The sequence below is a fragment of the Harmonia axyridis genome, chromosome 4 (genome assembly GCF_914767665.1).
Source record: "Harmonia axyridis chromosome 4, icHarAxyr1.1, whole genome shotgun sequence".
Classification (NCBI taxonomy): Eukaryota; Metazoa; Arthropoda; class Insecta; order Coleoptera; family Coccinellidae; genus Harmonia; species Harmonia axyridis.
This window is the reverse complement of record NC_059504.1, coordinates 47,111,639-47,127,701: the sequence shown is the minus strand read 5'-3', so window position 1 is coordinate 47,127,701 and position 16,063 is coordinate 47,111,639. Positions and strand designations below refer to the sequence as shown.

Sequence of the window (16,063 nt, the reverse complement as noted above, 5' to 3'; positions counted from 1 at the left end):
TACTCATGGGGTACCAAAACATTCACCTCAAGCTTTCTAATCGCCTGATAACACGATGGTAGAGTTGGTACTACTTTGGTACTCATGGTACCACGAGATTGTACCCAAACATAACGGTACCCCGGTTCTTCGGCGAGAGCCAAGAACCAAGAGGTGCTGGAAAGTAGTTCGCGGTGGTCCATGGTACCGATGATTCATGGTATTGCGTAAGGTTAACTGGGCGTTCGATGGTAAAAGCATTCGAAGACGAAGAGTGGTTTCAGATGATCGTTGATCAATTTGAAAAATTATGAGAATAATGAGAAGAGAGCCTTCTGAGATTATGAGTCATTCAGTTCGGATGTAATTCACATAAGATATATAATTAAGGAAGACTGGAAGAGCTTTCTCATGATTATTGTATCAACAATTTCTTTTGTTGGGCCCAAGCTCATCAGAATTCTAAATAATTATTTCAAGTCAAGCATTATCGTCAGTCATTGGATCTGGTTACATTCATATTCCGTAAATTTTTTTCATAAAAAAGCTGGTTCTCCAAAATTTTCCACTGTTTAGACTTCATTCTTGATATCCGATTATTTCCAATGAAATGTTTATTATTTCAAATCCGAAAACAGTTGATAGTCCACTGAAGTCATTAGGAATATTAATAATTAATTTCCGTTGAAAAGAATCAATCATTTCCTAGAAATATTTTTAATATACACGTGTGGGAGTTGAGCGATAAAATATATTGTCAAATGATGATCTAATTCTACACGTGTGATAATATTCATTCAAAATTACTAATATCCAAAGTATTATTTGAATTTGTATTTCACATCATTTTCATAATATAAATAATCCTAGTATTTTTTCTATGGTAAGCTATCAGGAATCGTTATTATAGGTTTATTTCACATTTATAGAAAGATTCACAAAAACTAATCTTATGTATATCAAGTAAATAAACCTAGAGAATAATGATAATGTATTGTATATGTACAATTACACATTTTCGCATTTTGGATTTCTTTATTGTATCTGTTAATTATTGAGTTAAAATAATTGAAGTAATCATACAAAAAAATCTCCTACCGAATTTCTTATAATCAGATCTCATATAGTAACAAATAAATTGTGGACGATGAGCTATCCGGATGATTTTCAGTTTTTACTTCGATTATTGAATTCTGCTTCATTCAAACACAAGCGTAGGTATAAAAGAAATTATCATTAAAAAAGCCGTTTTTCAATTCAAATGTTTCCTTTCATCTCATTCAGAATAGGTATCTACACAAAAAACTACTACTTTCGATTTCTGTCATGAGTTCGTTCCCATTTATAATGATTTTTTCATCTATGTCAAAAAGTAGATTCGTTTAATATCAGGAAATATGAGATTGAAATTAATGAAAATGTCTCAGCATTTTTTTGATGGAGTCCTTCGGAATTGATAATTGAGAAAAGACTATTTTTTTAAATATGAATCATCACGAATTTTATTCTCAAAATTTGGCACTCAACTGTAAAATAAATATTGTTGATGTTGATCGCGTCACCAGTATCTCAGAGAATATTCGACAGGAATATCGAAAATAAAAGCCCAAAAGTTTGATAATAATGAATAGGACTAGGATAATATTAAGTTTGTATTTTCACATGAAATAATCAATAATTCAACATCCACGCGGAAATTACAGAAATCGCATCATCTAGGTACAGAATAATCAATAAAAATAAATAAATGGTCCAGCCAACAACACTGATAGATTCCAGTTCATTCAATTTATTATAATTTTTTTTGGTATCACTTCTCGAAAATCTCTCAATTTCATATTATATTTTCTCTAATTCTGTGGTTATTCCGTTCATTCTTCCACATCTTGTAGAACAAAATCGTGCGAGAATATATCAGAAACGCACAGTTTTCATGGTTATATTTTATTATTCTATGTTGGTACTCCGAACTTTCCGCCACGGTTTTATCTATCAATTCTTCAATTTGCCTCAAAGAAATCAGTTCTGCCAACCAACATTTTTCAATGCAAAAATCACTAAAATATATTTATGGAAATATTTCATTAATTTCAATGAAAATGCAATGAATTAGAGAAAATAATGTATAATACTCGTACAGAAGGCTCATTCTACCACTCGTTCATTCCAAAACTCGCCACTTCGTGGCTCGTTTTTGAATTTTGAACTCATGGAAGAATATCAATGCCTTCTGCACTTGTATTATAAATAACTATTTTAATTCTGAGTTTATAGGTCTACCTTTACTCTTGTCATTTTGTTATAATTATAATAATTATTATTTATTGAAATACCCAATGGATCAAATAATAATAACATCATGATATATATGATCTCATATAATATATACAACATATCTATAATATCTAGTAGGCGTATGACTGGACGAGCGCTCAAAAATTCTGACATCAAATCTGCGTCTTTTTTTCTATCCTGATCATTGAATTTCATCACTCTTTCAAATGATCATCGAAACATTATAAAATCCCCATTTTTATTCTCCTCTTTTTTTTTAAACTTTATAATTCGTTTTCATTAAATGATCATACTTAGTATTCCGCTATTCTTTGGAATTAGGTACTTTAAGAATCTGAATAACAAGGGACAATTTCATTCAATTCATCAGTTTATATATGTATTTTTAAACTATGCGCAAAGAAATATCTATTACGATATACCACCATCATTTGAAATCTTATATTTCAAATGAAATCGCAATAATCCAAAGAATCAGATATCCAAATGCGAAAAGGAATATCTGGTACCACTTCGAGCGTTCGTTCGGGTACTGCCGAGTACCACTAGAACGGAACTGGTCATACCCGCAGAAATAGGTACCTGATCACGGTACCTTTCTACCAGGATAGCATGAAGTCGAACAGGTAGGTGATTTTGCACCTGTGACAGGTGAGGTTGACTCACCATGCGCGCTTGACCCAGTCGACAACGGAGATAAGAAAGTAGAAACCGAAAATAAGTCATAAACTACCGTCTAAGCCTATTTACGATAATAGCATTGTCCAAAGTTGGTCTCAGATATGGGGATTCCCTATTTAGTCAGTTGCAAGGATTTTCGATAGAGATTATATTGTATTGAGTAGGCGAAAATTGTGTGCAGTCTTTAGTTTGATATTTTCGTAGGTAATTGCACAAGTGCATCAAAATTACCGATAATTTTGCATGACAGCGTGTTGTCATAAAAACTGCATGAGTTCATTTTCATTTTTGGAGAAAGAGCCCGACACCGAAGGTGGAGGGCTCTTTCTCCAAAAATGAAAATGACCGAATGCAGTTTTTCAAAGAAAACACGCTGGAATGCGAAATTATCCGGTCATTTTGATGCACGAGTGTAATTCGGAGGAATATTTCCCGAATGAACTAATACATTACTTGTCAAACTGATGTAGAATGGAATTGCCATAGATTTGAACTGTGTAAGATGCATAGAAACTATGCATCTATGAACAGAACAATTATCGCAGTGCAGTTTCGCTTCCTACAATGCAATTATCGCTGTAATTTTCGATAATTGTTCTCCAGATACATAGAATTTTTGACAGGAGGGAAATATTCAGTGATATTGCTTTGAAATCATAACGAGAAATATGTTTTAACCTTCTCTATTATTTTCACAGAGAATAAAAAGTGAAAAAAGCGAGCATCACAAAGAAAAGGAAAGCAATTAGGTGAAATTATAAGCTTTTAAACGCTCATTCAATAACTGGGATCACCGAATTGTTGGTGCTTTTCTCATTATTTAGATATTTTTCTTGAATGTTTTGTTGTTTTAATAACGCCATCAGCACAAAAATTTGCGAAAAGCTTGAAATCTAGTGTGAAATTCGACGTGTTTTTCTAATGACTCTCACAAATTGTGACACGATTCTTTCATTCTTGAAATAATTTCAAATTGCGCTAACAAAATAAACCTTTCGTTTCATTAATTCACCTGCGAAGAAAGTAGATAGGTACTGCATTTAAATTCTAAGCGATTAGGTAGGTATATAAAATTTGTCATCAACTTATCCAATTCGAAGAATTCATCACATAAAAAAGTTTTTATTGTGTATTTAGTGGGCAATAATCGGTATATCCGTTAATAGTTCTTGGAAAAGAGACGGCCGAGATATATAGGTATTATGTCGAGAGTCTAATGGGATTGGGTTAATGAAAACGAAATTATATTCCTCAAATTCTGTTGCAAATCCTTTCCTGTAGAACAAAATCGTGCGGAAATATTTCAGTTTCACACAAATTTCATGGTTATTTCTCATTATTATACGTTGGTACTCGAAATTCTTCTTTCGTGGATTTATCTATTATCTTTCAAATTTTCGATGAAGAAAACAGTTCTGCCAACATTTTTCAAAGCAGAAATCATTATGAGATATTTAGGGAAATTTTCCATGAATACACTATAATACTTGTACAGAAGGCTCGTTCTAAACCTCGTTCATTCAGAAACTTTCCACTTCGAGGCTCCTTTTTGAATTATGATCTTGTGAAAGAATATCACTTTTTTAAGTAGATCATTACAGATCTCACACCTTTTCATCTTGTGATAGATAGTGTAGCCCATCTGGCCATTCTAAGACTATTCTGGTCCTTCCTGACCAATTACATATCATCAGCGAACCTTCCCAGTAACGAGATGATAAAGAAAATAATCATCGAGAAAGCCTTCACTACGATACTAAGTAGAAAAAAAGATTGGGATGGGAAGTCCACAATCCCAGTTTTAAAAAAGAATACCATTAAATGGTACTAAACCACAACAGGCTGGCGCTGGAATATTCGGGATTGGCATCAAATGCTCACTATCGTTAGGCCGCTGTTCAAGTGTTTTAAAAATGATGAAATGAGAAGCAACTTTGCAAAAACACTTTTATTTATTAAACCTATTGTATACAAGAACCGAAAATGTCAACTTTTTTTAAATAGATACATAAATCATAACACAATGAAAAATAATAAAAAAATTAAGTTGCTTAATATTGAGAAACCTCAAGGCTTTGTTTGATTTCACAATTCTCTATCCAGAATCTAAGGCACATGAGGTATCTTATAGATTTGTCGCCTAACCTATTGCAGGTTTTTAAAACTGTAAGAGCAGCTCTGGAAAGTTGTCTTTCCACAGGAGCTGAAGATGCTCGAGGATAAGTGATAAATGTGATAAGTTTCTTGGCCAAATCATTTTTGCGTTGGCTAGCGATGGCGAGGCATTCCCTCGCCAAGTGATCTGGAGTTTCTTCCTCCTCCTGGCAGAATCTGCATTCGTAGTTTTCTGCTAGCAATTTCCTGTAAGGATTCCAGTGAAGAGGTGCAGCAAATTCTTGCTAAGATCCAGAAACTTCTTAGATGTCGCAGTATAAAGGTTTCTAAGAAACTTTGAAAAAAAATCCTTGGCCATTTTGGCCAAGTTTGTAAAGATATTTCTGAAACTACCAATAGATATCATAGAAATGTGAGAAAACTACTAATAAAGTCACACTGGCGAATGCTTCAGTCTCTCGGCGCTCGAGGAATCCTCTTATTTAGTCTAAGCGAGCACGAGATTACAGAAATATATGCCTTGGATCGCGTGCATATCAAGCTCAAGTAATATCGAGTAGCTTGATATCAAGTCAAGCAATAAATATCTAAAATCAAGTCGAAGTCAAGCTCAAGTATATAATTTTTCACGAGCTTGATTTACAACTAAAGTAGTTGGTTGAAATGTCAAGCTAGTTGACTTGATGAATATATTTGAGTGTTGCAGAAAACTCAACGAAAATAAGGTCTTTTCATTATGGGTTCCAGGTCACTTGGGAATTGAAGGAAATTAAGAGGCCGACACATTTACCAGAAATGGAGCACGATCTCCTCTTTTTAGCCCGGAACCTTTATGTGCTAAAGGACAATGTACCTACAAGAAAGAGTTTGAGGAGAAGGAAAAAAACAGAAAGAAAAACACTCTGGTAGAATCTTCCTGGGTTGGATAATTCCAAAAAGTTTTTTAGAAACTTTGACACCACGAGATCTATGAAGTATCTGAATCTTAGCAAGAATATGCTGCACCTCCTCACTAGATTCCTTATACAGGGCATTGTCGCCTCAGGAAGCCCTCATGAGAATGGGTTTATCAAAAAACGACGAATGCAGAATTAGTGGGGAGAAGGAACAAACTCCAGATTACCTGATGCCTTGCTATCACTAGCTAACACAAAATATGCTTGACAAGAAACTTGTAGAAGTGAGCTGAAGTTCATTGGAACTCTGGAACTGGAAGGAAAGCTGTAGATCACTCGTGATAGCGAGAATAGTTCTAATGGGGGCACAATAGACCATTAGGTCACAATGTAATGAAACCTCCTTAAATCTAATCTAATCTAAGTAGTCTAAGTCTTCAACGGAATAATATTGCGAATTCGGTTTCACGGTTCGGAAAGACACATTATGAAGGTTGTTTAGTGTGACTAGTAAACTAATGTCTCATCATAAATTACAATGTGTTTTATGAATGTGTGGGCGAAATTGACTATAGTTTTAGCTTGATTCCATTCAACTTCATATTTTGGTCGAGCGGAAACACTTTTTATGATATGTTTGAGCCATAGAGTTATAAACATAGATAGAGGAAGTATACGTTATTTTTAATTTTAAGTTCACAGGTTAGTTAGATCACGTTATGGGATTGATATATTTTCAAATCTGTAATTTTACTATATCGTTATGAATGCATATTATATTGAATGAAATATATTTATTTGAGTGATTCCCCATTAAATATGCAAATTTGACTATTTGAAATCCGATATTTTCCCAATTGTCGAATTTATAATAAGCAGAACATTTATTATTTTCTGTATCTACCTGCTGAAATCCAAGGTTTGGCAACTTTTGCTCTCCTACTGTCATCGGTTGTTTCACGTCTTTTAGCGCGCTTGAAGTTTGTTTTCTGAATTTCTGATATATTTAGGTATTTATTTCAATATATTTTGAGTTGATATGAAACGTTGATTCACTACGAGACATAAGAAGTGCGTTCTTCGTGGAGAAACTCTCGAATTGAGTGAAATATCGTATCACTCATATGCTTCCATTTCCGCGCGCTTCATGTCAAATTTGATAATTCATGTTGGGGACAAAATGTGCTTACTGAAAATGACATATACTCTCTCTATTTATGTTTATTACTCTGAGAGATACAGAAATTTCGGCGGCTATCTCTCAGAATCGAAAGACGATTTTTAATCTTTCAAAGAGAAATTTGCAACGAATTCAAAGAATCCGAAGAACGATTACCGAAATTCGAATACGAATAATTGATCACCTTGTTATTGTCGACCGAAACAAGCCGAATATTCGGGGGCAATAATTTCTTTCGGCAGACCCTAATTTTTCCTCACGCGACAGCAGGATCTCTTCGACGCAGTTCTCTCTGCGGCCGAATTCCGAGATCCGGCGTGCAGGACCATATATTTATGTGGAACGCTCGGAGGAATCCTCGCCGATGCAAATGTGGGATGACGAGAAATTTTACCTGCGACCATTGTTCAATGTTGTACACGTCGTGTTTGTAAACAAACGTTAACGTTCTTAAGAACGCCATCGGCGCTACTCGCGATGGAGCTTCATCATGGGGAGTTGACAGGGATTATGCCAAATCTTGTGGAGAGGAAGATTTGTAGAAATGAAGGGGTTTTCGAATGAGAGGTTTCATTTCGATATTAAAAAAACGAGGATATTTTGAGAGAAATCAATGGATGTTTATTTCATTGCAAAGAGGAAGGTGTGGCATTAACGATGGAAATCAATGTCAACCAACTGGTCACCACCATAGAGTAATAAATATAGATAGAGGAAGTACACGCAATTTTTACATTTCCCCAACATGGTTAGATTACGTTGTCGGATTGTGATATATTTTCAAATCCACAATTTGACTATATCGTTATGAATGTATATTATATTGAATGAACTATATTTATTTGAGTGATTCTCGATAAAATATGCAAATTTGAATATTTGGAATCCGATATTTTTCCTAATTGTCGAATTTATGAATCAGAAAATTTATTATTTTCTGTATCTACCTGCTGAAATCCAAGGTTTGTCAACTTTTGCTCTCCTAGTGTCATCGGTTGTTTCAAATCGTTTGGCGCGCTTGAAAATTGTTTTGTGAATTTCTGATATATCTAGGTATTTATTTCAATATATTTTGAGTTAATATGAAACGCTGATTCTCTTTGGGACATAAGAAGTGCGTTCTTTGTGGAGAAACTTACGAATTGAGTGAAATAGCGTATCACTGATATGTTTTCATGTCGAATTTGATATAGTTGGGGACAAAATTTACTTACTGAAAATGGGACATGCTCCCTCTATCCATGTTCATTGCTCTGAGGCTTATACCTCACGTGAAAACAGTTTGAAGGTATGGCATGTAGCACCGTATTATTGAAAATAAACGTCATCCTCATCAATATCCTGCAGTTCCAGCCATAAAGAATCCTAACTCCCAAGATCGACACACCTGAGTTTTGTGAATACTACGAGCTACAGGAGCAATATTTTCAGTTGTACATGATAGATGCACTTGGTTTCGATTCTTCACATCATTAACTCATTCCATCAGCTCAAAATTTCAATTTCACTATTTCCAACCGAGAAGGTGCTTTGGTTTTGCGAACAGTGATTGCAAAATTTTCACCATCGTTGTAGTGAATTTCAGTGCATTGCTGAAGCATGTATTGCTCTATTTTCAGTAATGACATAGTTTCTTCTTGTTACATCTGAAAATATTATAACTTCAATGCTGATAGATGCCCAGATAGTGGGCTATAAAAAATGCAACCTCTTATTGGAAAACCCTGTAGAAACCACTGAAGAATAGGTCAAGTGTTAAAAGACTAGATTACCTGAAAGAATGGATACTGTTGGCAATAGAGAATTGATGAGTTTTGCTCACTTAGGATTGTAATAGTATCCGGTAGTACAGACACTAATAAAGTTGAAATTGAAACTTTCATAAACTATTTCAATGTATGTACGACGACCGCCAATAGAAAAATTCAGTTTATTTTACAATTCAGGCTTCGGTTGCAAATGTAATCAAATTCTGGATTCTATATTGCACTCGTGGAGTTTCATTGCTTCCGAAGGCACGCATTAATAATTTTAACATCGGTCGCAATATCGAGTTTGTATCGGAATTTTCAATCCTACCTACTTGACCGCACTCGATCTACAATTTCAGGTTAAAGATACATGTTATTACACATTCTTGCGCTCTTTTATGATCCTGCAATTTATTGTAATAGTATTTCGTTATAACAGACCTAATGAAAAACCTGAATGTAACATCTACCGCTCACATATTTATTACCTTACATGTTATTACTTGCCGATGCCGTTTATGTAACTCTGCTATGGGATTTTTATCGAAAACAATGGGTTGAATTTTAACGATCCATCAAAATTGTGAGGATTCAGGTGGATAAAGCTGCGATGGACCATATAGTGTCTGATTTCTGTCGGAACTTAGTTGAGACAAAACGAATTCAAATTTCGACATTCAAAAATCGCTGGTCACCATGATACAACTTTTGTTGCTTTTGAGATGCTAAGGGCCAGTTTCATGAACGGAAGTAAAGTCTCGTTTTCCGTGAGAAGTTTCCTTTACTTTTTGAATGTTTTTCATAAACCAATTTTGAGCTTAGAAAAAGGTTTGAAGTGTCCTCCCTCATGAAGTCCCGATAGTGACCCTTTATAGCAAGAAGGTATCCTTTTCTTCACGCCTGCTGTATGACTACAAAACATAACCTCATTCTGGAATCTGATGTGTCATTGCCATCACACGTTTTTCTCTACATCACAAACTTTTTTTGTTAAAATTATCATATTTTAAATTAAGGACAACAAAATTTCAATTTTTATGAACATTATCAACTGCAAATAGTAAATCACTAGCTCTCAAAGTAGCCAACCCTAGAAGATTCAATATTTACGAATGAAAGAGAGCTTTCTCTAAAAAATGGTCGGAATATGTTCATGAAACTGGAGCCACTTTCAAGCTCCATATGAAGAAACCTTTTCGGATGGATTATGAAACTGGCCTTAAGACTCGATCTCTCCGATCTGCTTATCCAATGGCAATATAAAATCCAAACGAGGCGCAACTCACGAGTTATACATAATTTTGCAGGAGTTCCTTTGTTGTATATTGATAGGTAGTTAAATGAGAAATTATTCAAAATTATACTTATATTTCCGTTTTTATTCTAAGCGGTATTACAGTTTTGACTACATTTACGAAAGATCCTCAAGAAATTTTCAAATTCATCTGAACAAAAATACGTTTCGTTGTACCTAACAATAGGATCTAGAGATCTGGCAAACTAAAAAGAGCGAAACATGACCTCATAATTTCAATAGTGAAGCTAGAGGTAATTGAGTTCATTGAAAAAGCCTCGATATAAAGGGTGTTTTTTTAGAGCTATAGAACTTTAAATTGCAATAAAATAACGATGGATTATTCGATTGACATGAATTTTATTTATCCGCAAGATAATCTTGCAGCATTACATTTCTAAATATGATTTCTGGCATATGACCGCTACGGCTGGCTCGGATGTAGTCCAATCTGGACGTCCAATATTCGATGACTTTTTCCAACATTTGTAGCCGTATATCGGCAATAACACGGCGAATGTTGTCTTCCAAATGGCCAAGGGTTTGTGGCTTATCCGCATAGACCAATGACTTTACATAGCCCCACAGAAAGTAGTCTAGCGGTGTTAAATCACAAGATCTTGGAGGCCACTTCACAGGTCCGAAACGTGAAATTAGGCGGTCACCAAACGTGTCTTTCAATAAATCGATTGTGGCACGAGCTGTGTGACATGTTGCGCCGTCTTGTTGAAACCACAGCTCCTGGACATCATGGTTGTTGGATGAAAAAATTAGTAATCATGGCGCTATACCGATCACCATTGACTGTAACGTTCTGGTCATCATCGTTTTTGAAGAAGTACGGACCAATGATTCCACCAGCCCATAAAGCGCACCAAACAGTCAGTTTTTCTGGATGTAACGGTGTTTCGACATACACTTGAGGATTAGCTTCACTCCAAATGCGACAGTTTTGTTTGTTGACGTAGCCATTCAACCAGAAATGCGCTTCATCCCTAAACAAAATAAAAAGGACGTAGTGCGCGATATGTATTCCGCACAGAACCATTATTTTCGAACTAAAATTGCACTATTTGCAAGCGTTTTTCAGGCGTGAGTCCATTTATGATGAATTGCCAAACCAAACTGAGAATAAATCACTTGACAGCTGTTAAATCGGTCACCATCTTGAAGAGTAATGCCAACTTAAAGTTATATACCTCGAAAAAAAAACACCCGTTACTTGCTGTGAGCATTCAAAATGGTCAAAAATTGTCTGTTCACGTCGATCCTGCATATACTGACATATCATAATTCTGTTCCTATCACATAAAATATCGCATTCATTGGAAATTTAATTCAAATTTCAAAACAAATTACTTTGGATCCATACTCCGCAGCGTGATATTATTTATCTCATACTTTTTTCCGTACTACTTGAGTTATATTGTGATATAAAACAAGAAGTGCATAGACTTACGAGCCTATGAGAATGTAAAACGACGTGAATTTTTCCCGAACACGAAAGCAATAAAGCTAGAAAACTCCATGGAGGAAATTCAAATTGAGAGTATGTGTCAACTCGTATGCAATGTCCGATTTATATTCGAAAAACACGCCACAGGAAAGCCGCTGGACCGATTTGAAATATGGCCTTCCTACAGATAAGGCTGACCAAACGAAACTTCTAACTTAGGTATACTGACCACTTCATGAGATTGCAGTAGCGGTGCCTGTGAAAGTATTAAGGTGGTATTCGTGAGGCAATTGGTCTCGAGAAATTCTGTATAAAGGTTTTTTTCATTAAACTATAACATTTTCTCAAAACTAAGGCATGGTAAAATCAGGGTATCATAAGAAAGCTTCAGACAACAGCTAGCGTCAAGTTAAGAAAACTACATCCTTCAGTTTGTAGTGGTATAAGATTAGATAAGATGCCTAAGTAAGAGCGCAAAAAAAAAGGATTATTTTACAACGTAAAACAATTTTAAACTCTATAACAATCTAATGATGACCTCTTTTGTATTGAGCAAGCCGATTTATTAAATTTTGTTCTACTGTTTCAAGCTTTTTGATAAGTATATTTTGATGACTGACCCTATGTTATCCCTAAGTTGAACCTAGAGTTTGTGAACGGACGACGTAAGCAAGAAATTTGAGATCGATAATCCAAACAGAAATTCGTAAAGACTGGGTGATATGACCGAACAAGACTCATAAAGTCTAGAACATAAGGTGACCAGGGAATGTATACCTTACATTTTGGCCGATATTTAGAATCCAAGTGAATAATTCTGCTTTCAAACATCTGAGAGCAGCAGCAAGCGTCAAACGCCTTGGAGAACGTAAAAATGACTTTCCCACTGCATCTTCATTTTTGGGTATTCTGACAATCTGCTGATCGTGGGATTAGTAGCACAAAAACAATTAAATCTCAAAAAAATCGATTTACCTGATCTCTTGGTCAAATATTGAGGTTAAAAAGTCCACTGCACCGCGGTTACTGAAGAATCCTAGATTATATTGTTTTAGGAATACGTTGGCAAGGCTCAGCTTTTCAAAACAACATTCAAATCAGCAAAATTAGCTGCCTTACCTTGTTTGATCAAAAAATCTAATCAAAAGCCTATTCCAGATCAGTCCTCGGAAAGAGAAGCTATTAGACGAAATTTGATAAAAAATCAGATGATGAATTACTCCAGGTAGGGTATACATTTAGACATTAGGAATAAAATATAATGTTATACCTACTACGTATGTCTATGGGTTAGGTTAGGTAAAAATTTATAACGAATAATCTAACTCTATAGGGGTCAACTTTCATGTTATATTGACTAATACATTCTATTATTAGTGTTATCAAGCTCAACTTTGGTAATATACAAAGGAAATCCTTAATACCTCTGGTTGAATTCTATCAACCGGAGACGAAAATATATCACGCTGAAAGGAAACGCGGACTGAAAAGGACAGAACATTCAACTTTCCTTTTGTTCTCTTATTCTTGGCATTTCATCAAAATTCTGTAATTTTTGTATAGTATGGTATATTGATTCATCTTTCATTTTACCATCGAAATTCCCTTTCATCTTCCGTTCAGTAATTCCAACATGGATGCGCAAACAGCCACGGCACTGGTAGCGGATGGCAATTTTATCTCATGCTGGCATGCATGGTCATGGTTTTCAAATTAAATTAGATTTGTTACAGTGTCATCGTGTGAGAAACTTTATGATTGCATACTCAACCGCCTAGGAGGTCAGTTATATTAGTCGATAATTAAACATACCTCATGTAGAGGAACAACGACAGTACCTCCCAGTCTGCGATTTTTTTTAGGTTAACGTTTTCCATCTGCTATGAGAAGGATTTTCTTGGGTTTCTTTTTGGTGGACGAACGGATATATAAAAGATCATTGGGTTCGTTTGGAAATGATGGAATTTCGCCAATTGTCAATAGTTTAAGCTAGTCAGACTAGGATTCTTGATTGCTAAAGTTGTGATTCCATTGCTCCCGATTTACTGATTATAGAGGAGAATTGTCACCCAATTTCAGAATTTCTGCAAAAATCTGGCCAAATGGTGTCAATGGTGGCTTGAATATTGCTTGAATGCTTTAAGAGTTGTTGGTTTAAACATAAACCATAGAAAATAATCTAGAGGACTTAAGTCACACGAACGAGGGGACCAATTGACCGGACCACTTCTGGAAATGAATTTGTCATCAAATTGATCTTCCCATGAACTGCTGGTTTGTTGGCATAAATCAATGACTCAACATAGACCCATAAAAAGTAATCCACAAGCGTTAAGTAGAACAAACAAGAGGGCCAGTTATCAGGACCACTTCTGGAAATAAAGTTGTCACCTCATTGATTTTGCAATACATTTATGGTTAAAACGCTGTATGGCAAGTTCCGCAGTCTTGTTGGAACCAAACAATCAATTTCAATGGATGTAATGGTGATTCGTTAATGAGATGAGAATTGTCTTTGCTCCATATCCGGTCATTTAGCTTTTTGATGAAGCAACAAACGAAACAATGGTAATTTGGCTTCAATTCTGGTATATGTATTTTATTGGTACTTAAGCCAAGATCTTTATGTAAAATTCTCCATGTAGTTGACGGACAAAGGCCAGCAAAATGAGAATAGCGACGTATCGACATTTCGGTGACATTCTAAAACTTATTTATTTGCCTTGTTTATAGTTTTGAATCAAGAAGAGTAAAAGTAGCTCGAAAAAAGTCAACAACTGCACGAATTGCTTGCTCACTAGGCATATTATGTTGACCGTAAAATAGACGATGTGCTCGATGAACTTTTTTTTAAAGTAAAGCACAATTTGGAAGCGTTGGTGGCGTAAATGATTCATGATGAATTACCCAACCTTACTGAAGAGAAATGTCAAGATAATTTGACATTTTCAACGGTCACACCATAAATAACACACATAGGAACTTCTCTTGAAGCTAAAAAACATCCGTTACACAAGAATATGAAGCGATTTTATTTTGAAAGCTTTTCCCACGATGCTTTCTCAACAATTCTTACGCGAAATGTGAAAATGTGAAACCTCTGATATACAGAAAAGAAGCGTTATATACTTGTATAAGTATACTTAATTTTCAATAACTGCCAAGGAAAAGAAACAGGTGATAATCAGTTGGAGAAATTTCAAGAGAATCAGGTGGATTTGGTGGAGTTTACTACCCAAGCTAGTACACCTCTTGGTTTATGATATTTAGAGTTCTCCTAGAAGAATAGTACATTTCTTTTTGATTTATTAAGGAATGCTGTTGATGAATTATTGTTTTGACAGGTCATTGGTGGGAGCAGGTAGGTGCGGAAGTGGTTATTATGCTTCTTAGAGTAAACAGTTTTTAGTCAGCACCATGATTTGGGCTCTGCACGGAGGCATGCGATAGCTTTGGGAATGTCAGACCGATCTTTGAGGAGGATTCTGCATGAGGATTCATCATTCCATCCATATAAAATCATGCTTGTTCAAGAGTTGAGTGCTGCTGATTACGTGAATGCGCTACAGCCCATACAGCTCGAACTTCATTAGCTGTTTTGAGACAGATGTTCCCAGGGAGACTGATTTCACTAAGAGAGGACGTTGGATGGCCAGCGCGATCACCAGATTTGAGTATCTGCGACTTCTTCCTTCGGGATCACCTTAATGATAAGGTCTTAAAACATCGTCCACACATCCTGCCAGAACTCAAGCAGCGAATAACCGAAGAAATACTGGCCATACCGCTCGAGATATGCCGAAAAGCGGTCGAAATCATCAACTACATCAGTGAGTCGCTGCTGACGGCCGTCATCTTAGTGATACTGTTTTCAAAACTTGAGCAAAGAAACTATATTTCCTACTGCTTCGAACGAATAAAACCGTTTTTCTCTAACTCTTACCATTTTTCTTGAATAGCATTTTGAAACTCGTCAGTCGGCTCTGCCGCACCCAAATTTCACCTATTAGGTAGAAGTTCAAACAATAATCCTTCCTATATATTTTCTTTCAGATTATTTCTTCAATAACATTTGATCAGCATTTGATATACCTGGATGGGTTCCTCACAAGAAAAAAATAAATGGGGTATAACAACCGATATTCGTACCATATTTCGTTGAGAGGAACTCAAGAAGATAGGAAGATCATTCAATTTATTCGATTTTGGTTTCTCCGTATTTCATAATTTGATAATGCGTTAAAATATTTTTACCCCAGATCGAATCGAAAAGATAATTTCATAAATAACACATATCATTACCACTTCTTCTGCTCCGATCGTTGGTACTACTAATGGAGTATCTCTCCATCAATAAACCATCGTCGTTTTTTGTTCTTCGGCCGGCCGAGCATCCCGAGATCCATCTTGACATAT

The 16,063-nt window shown here is 35.5% G+C and overlaps 1 protein-coding gene across 7 annotated transcripts in view; it reads right to left on the bottom strand.

The window, feature by feature from the left end:
* The window catches only part of LOC123679192 (whirlin), a 210,712-nt gene that overhangs the window by 24,670 nt on the left and 169,979 nt on the right, over positions 1–16,063 (bottom strand). The window lies entirely within an intron of this gene.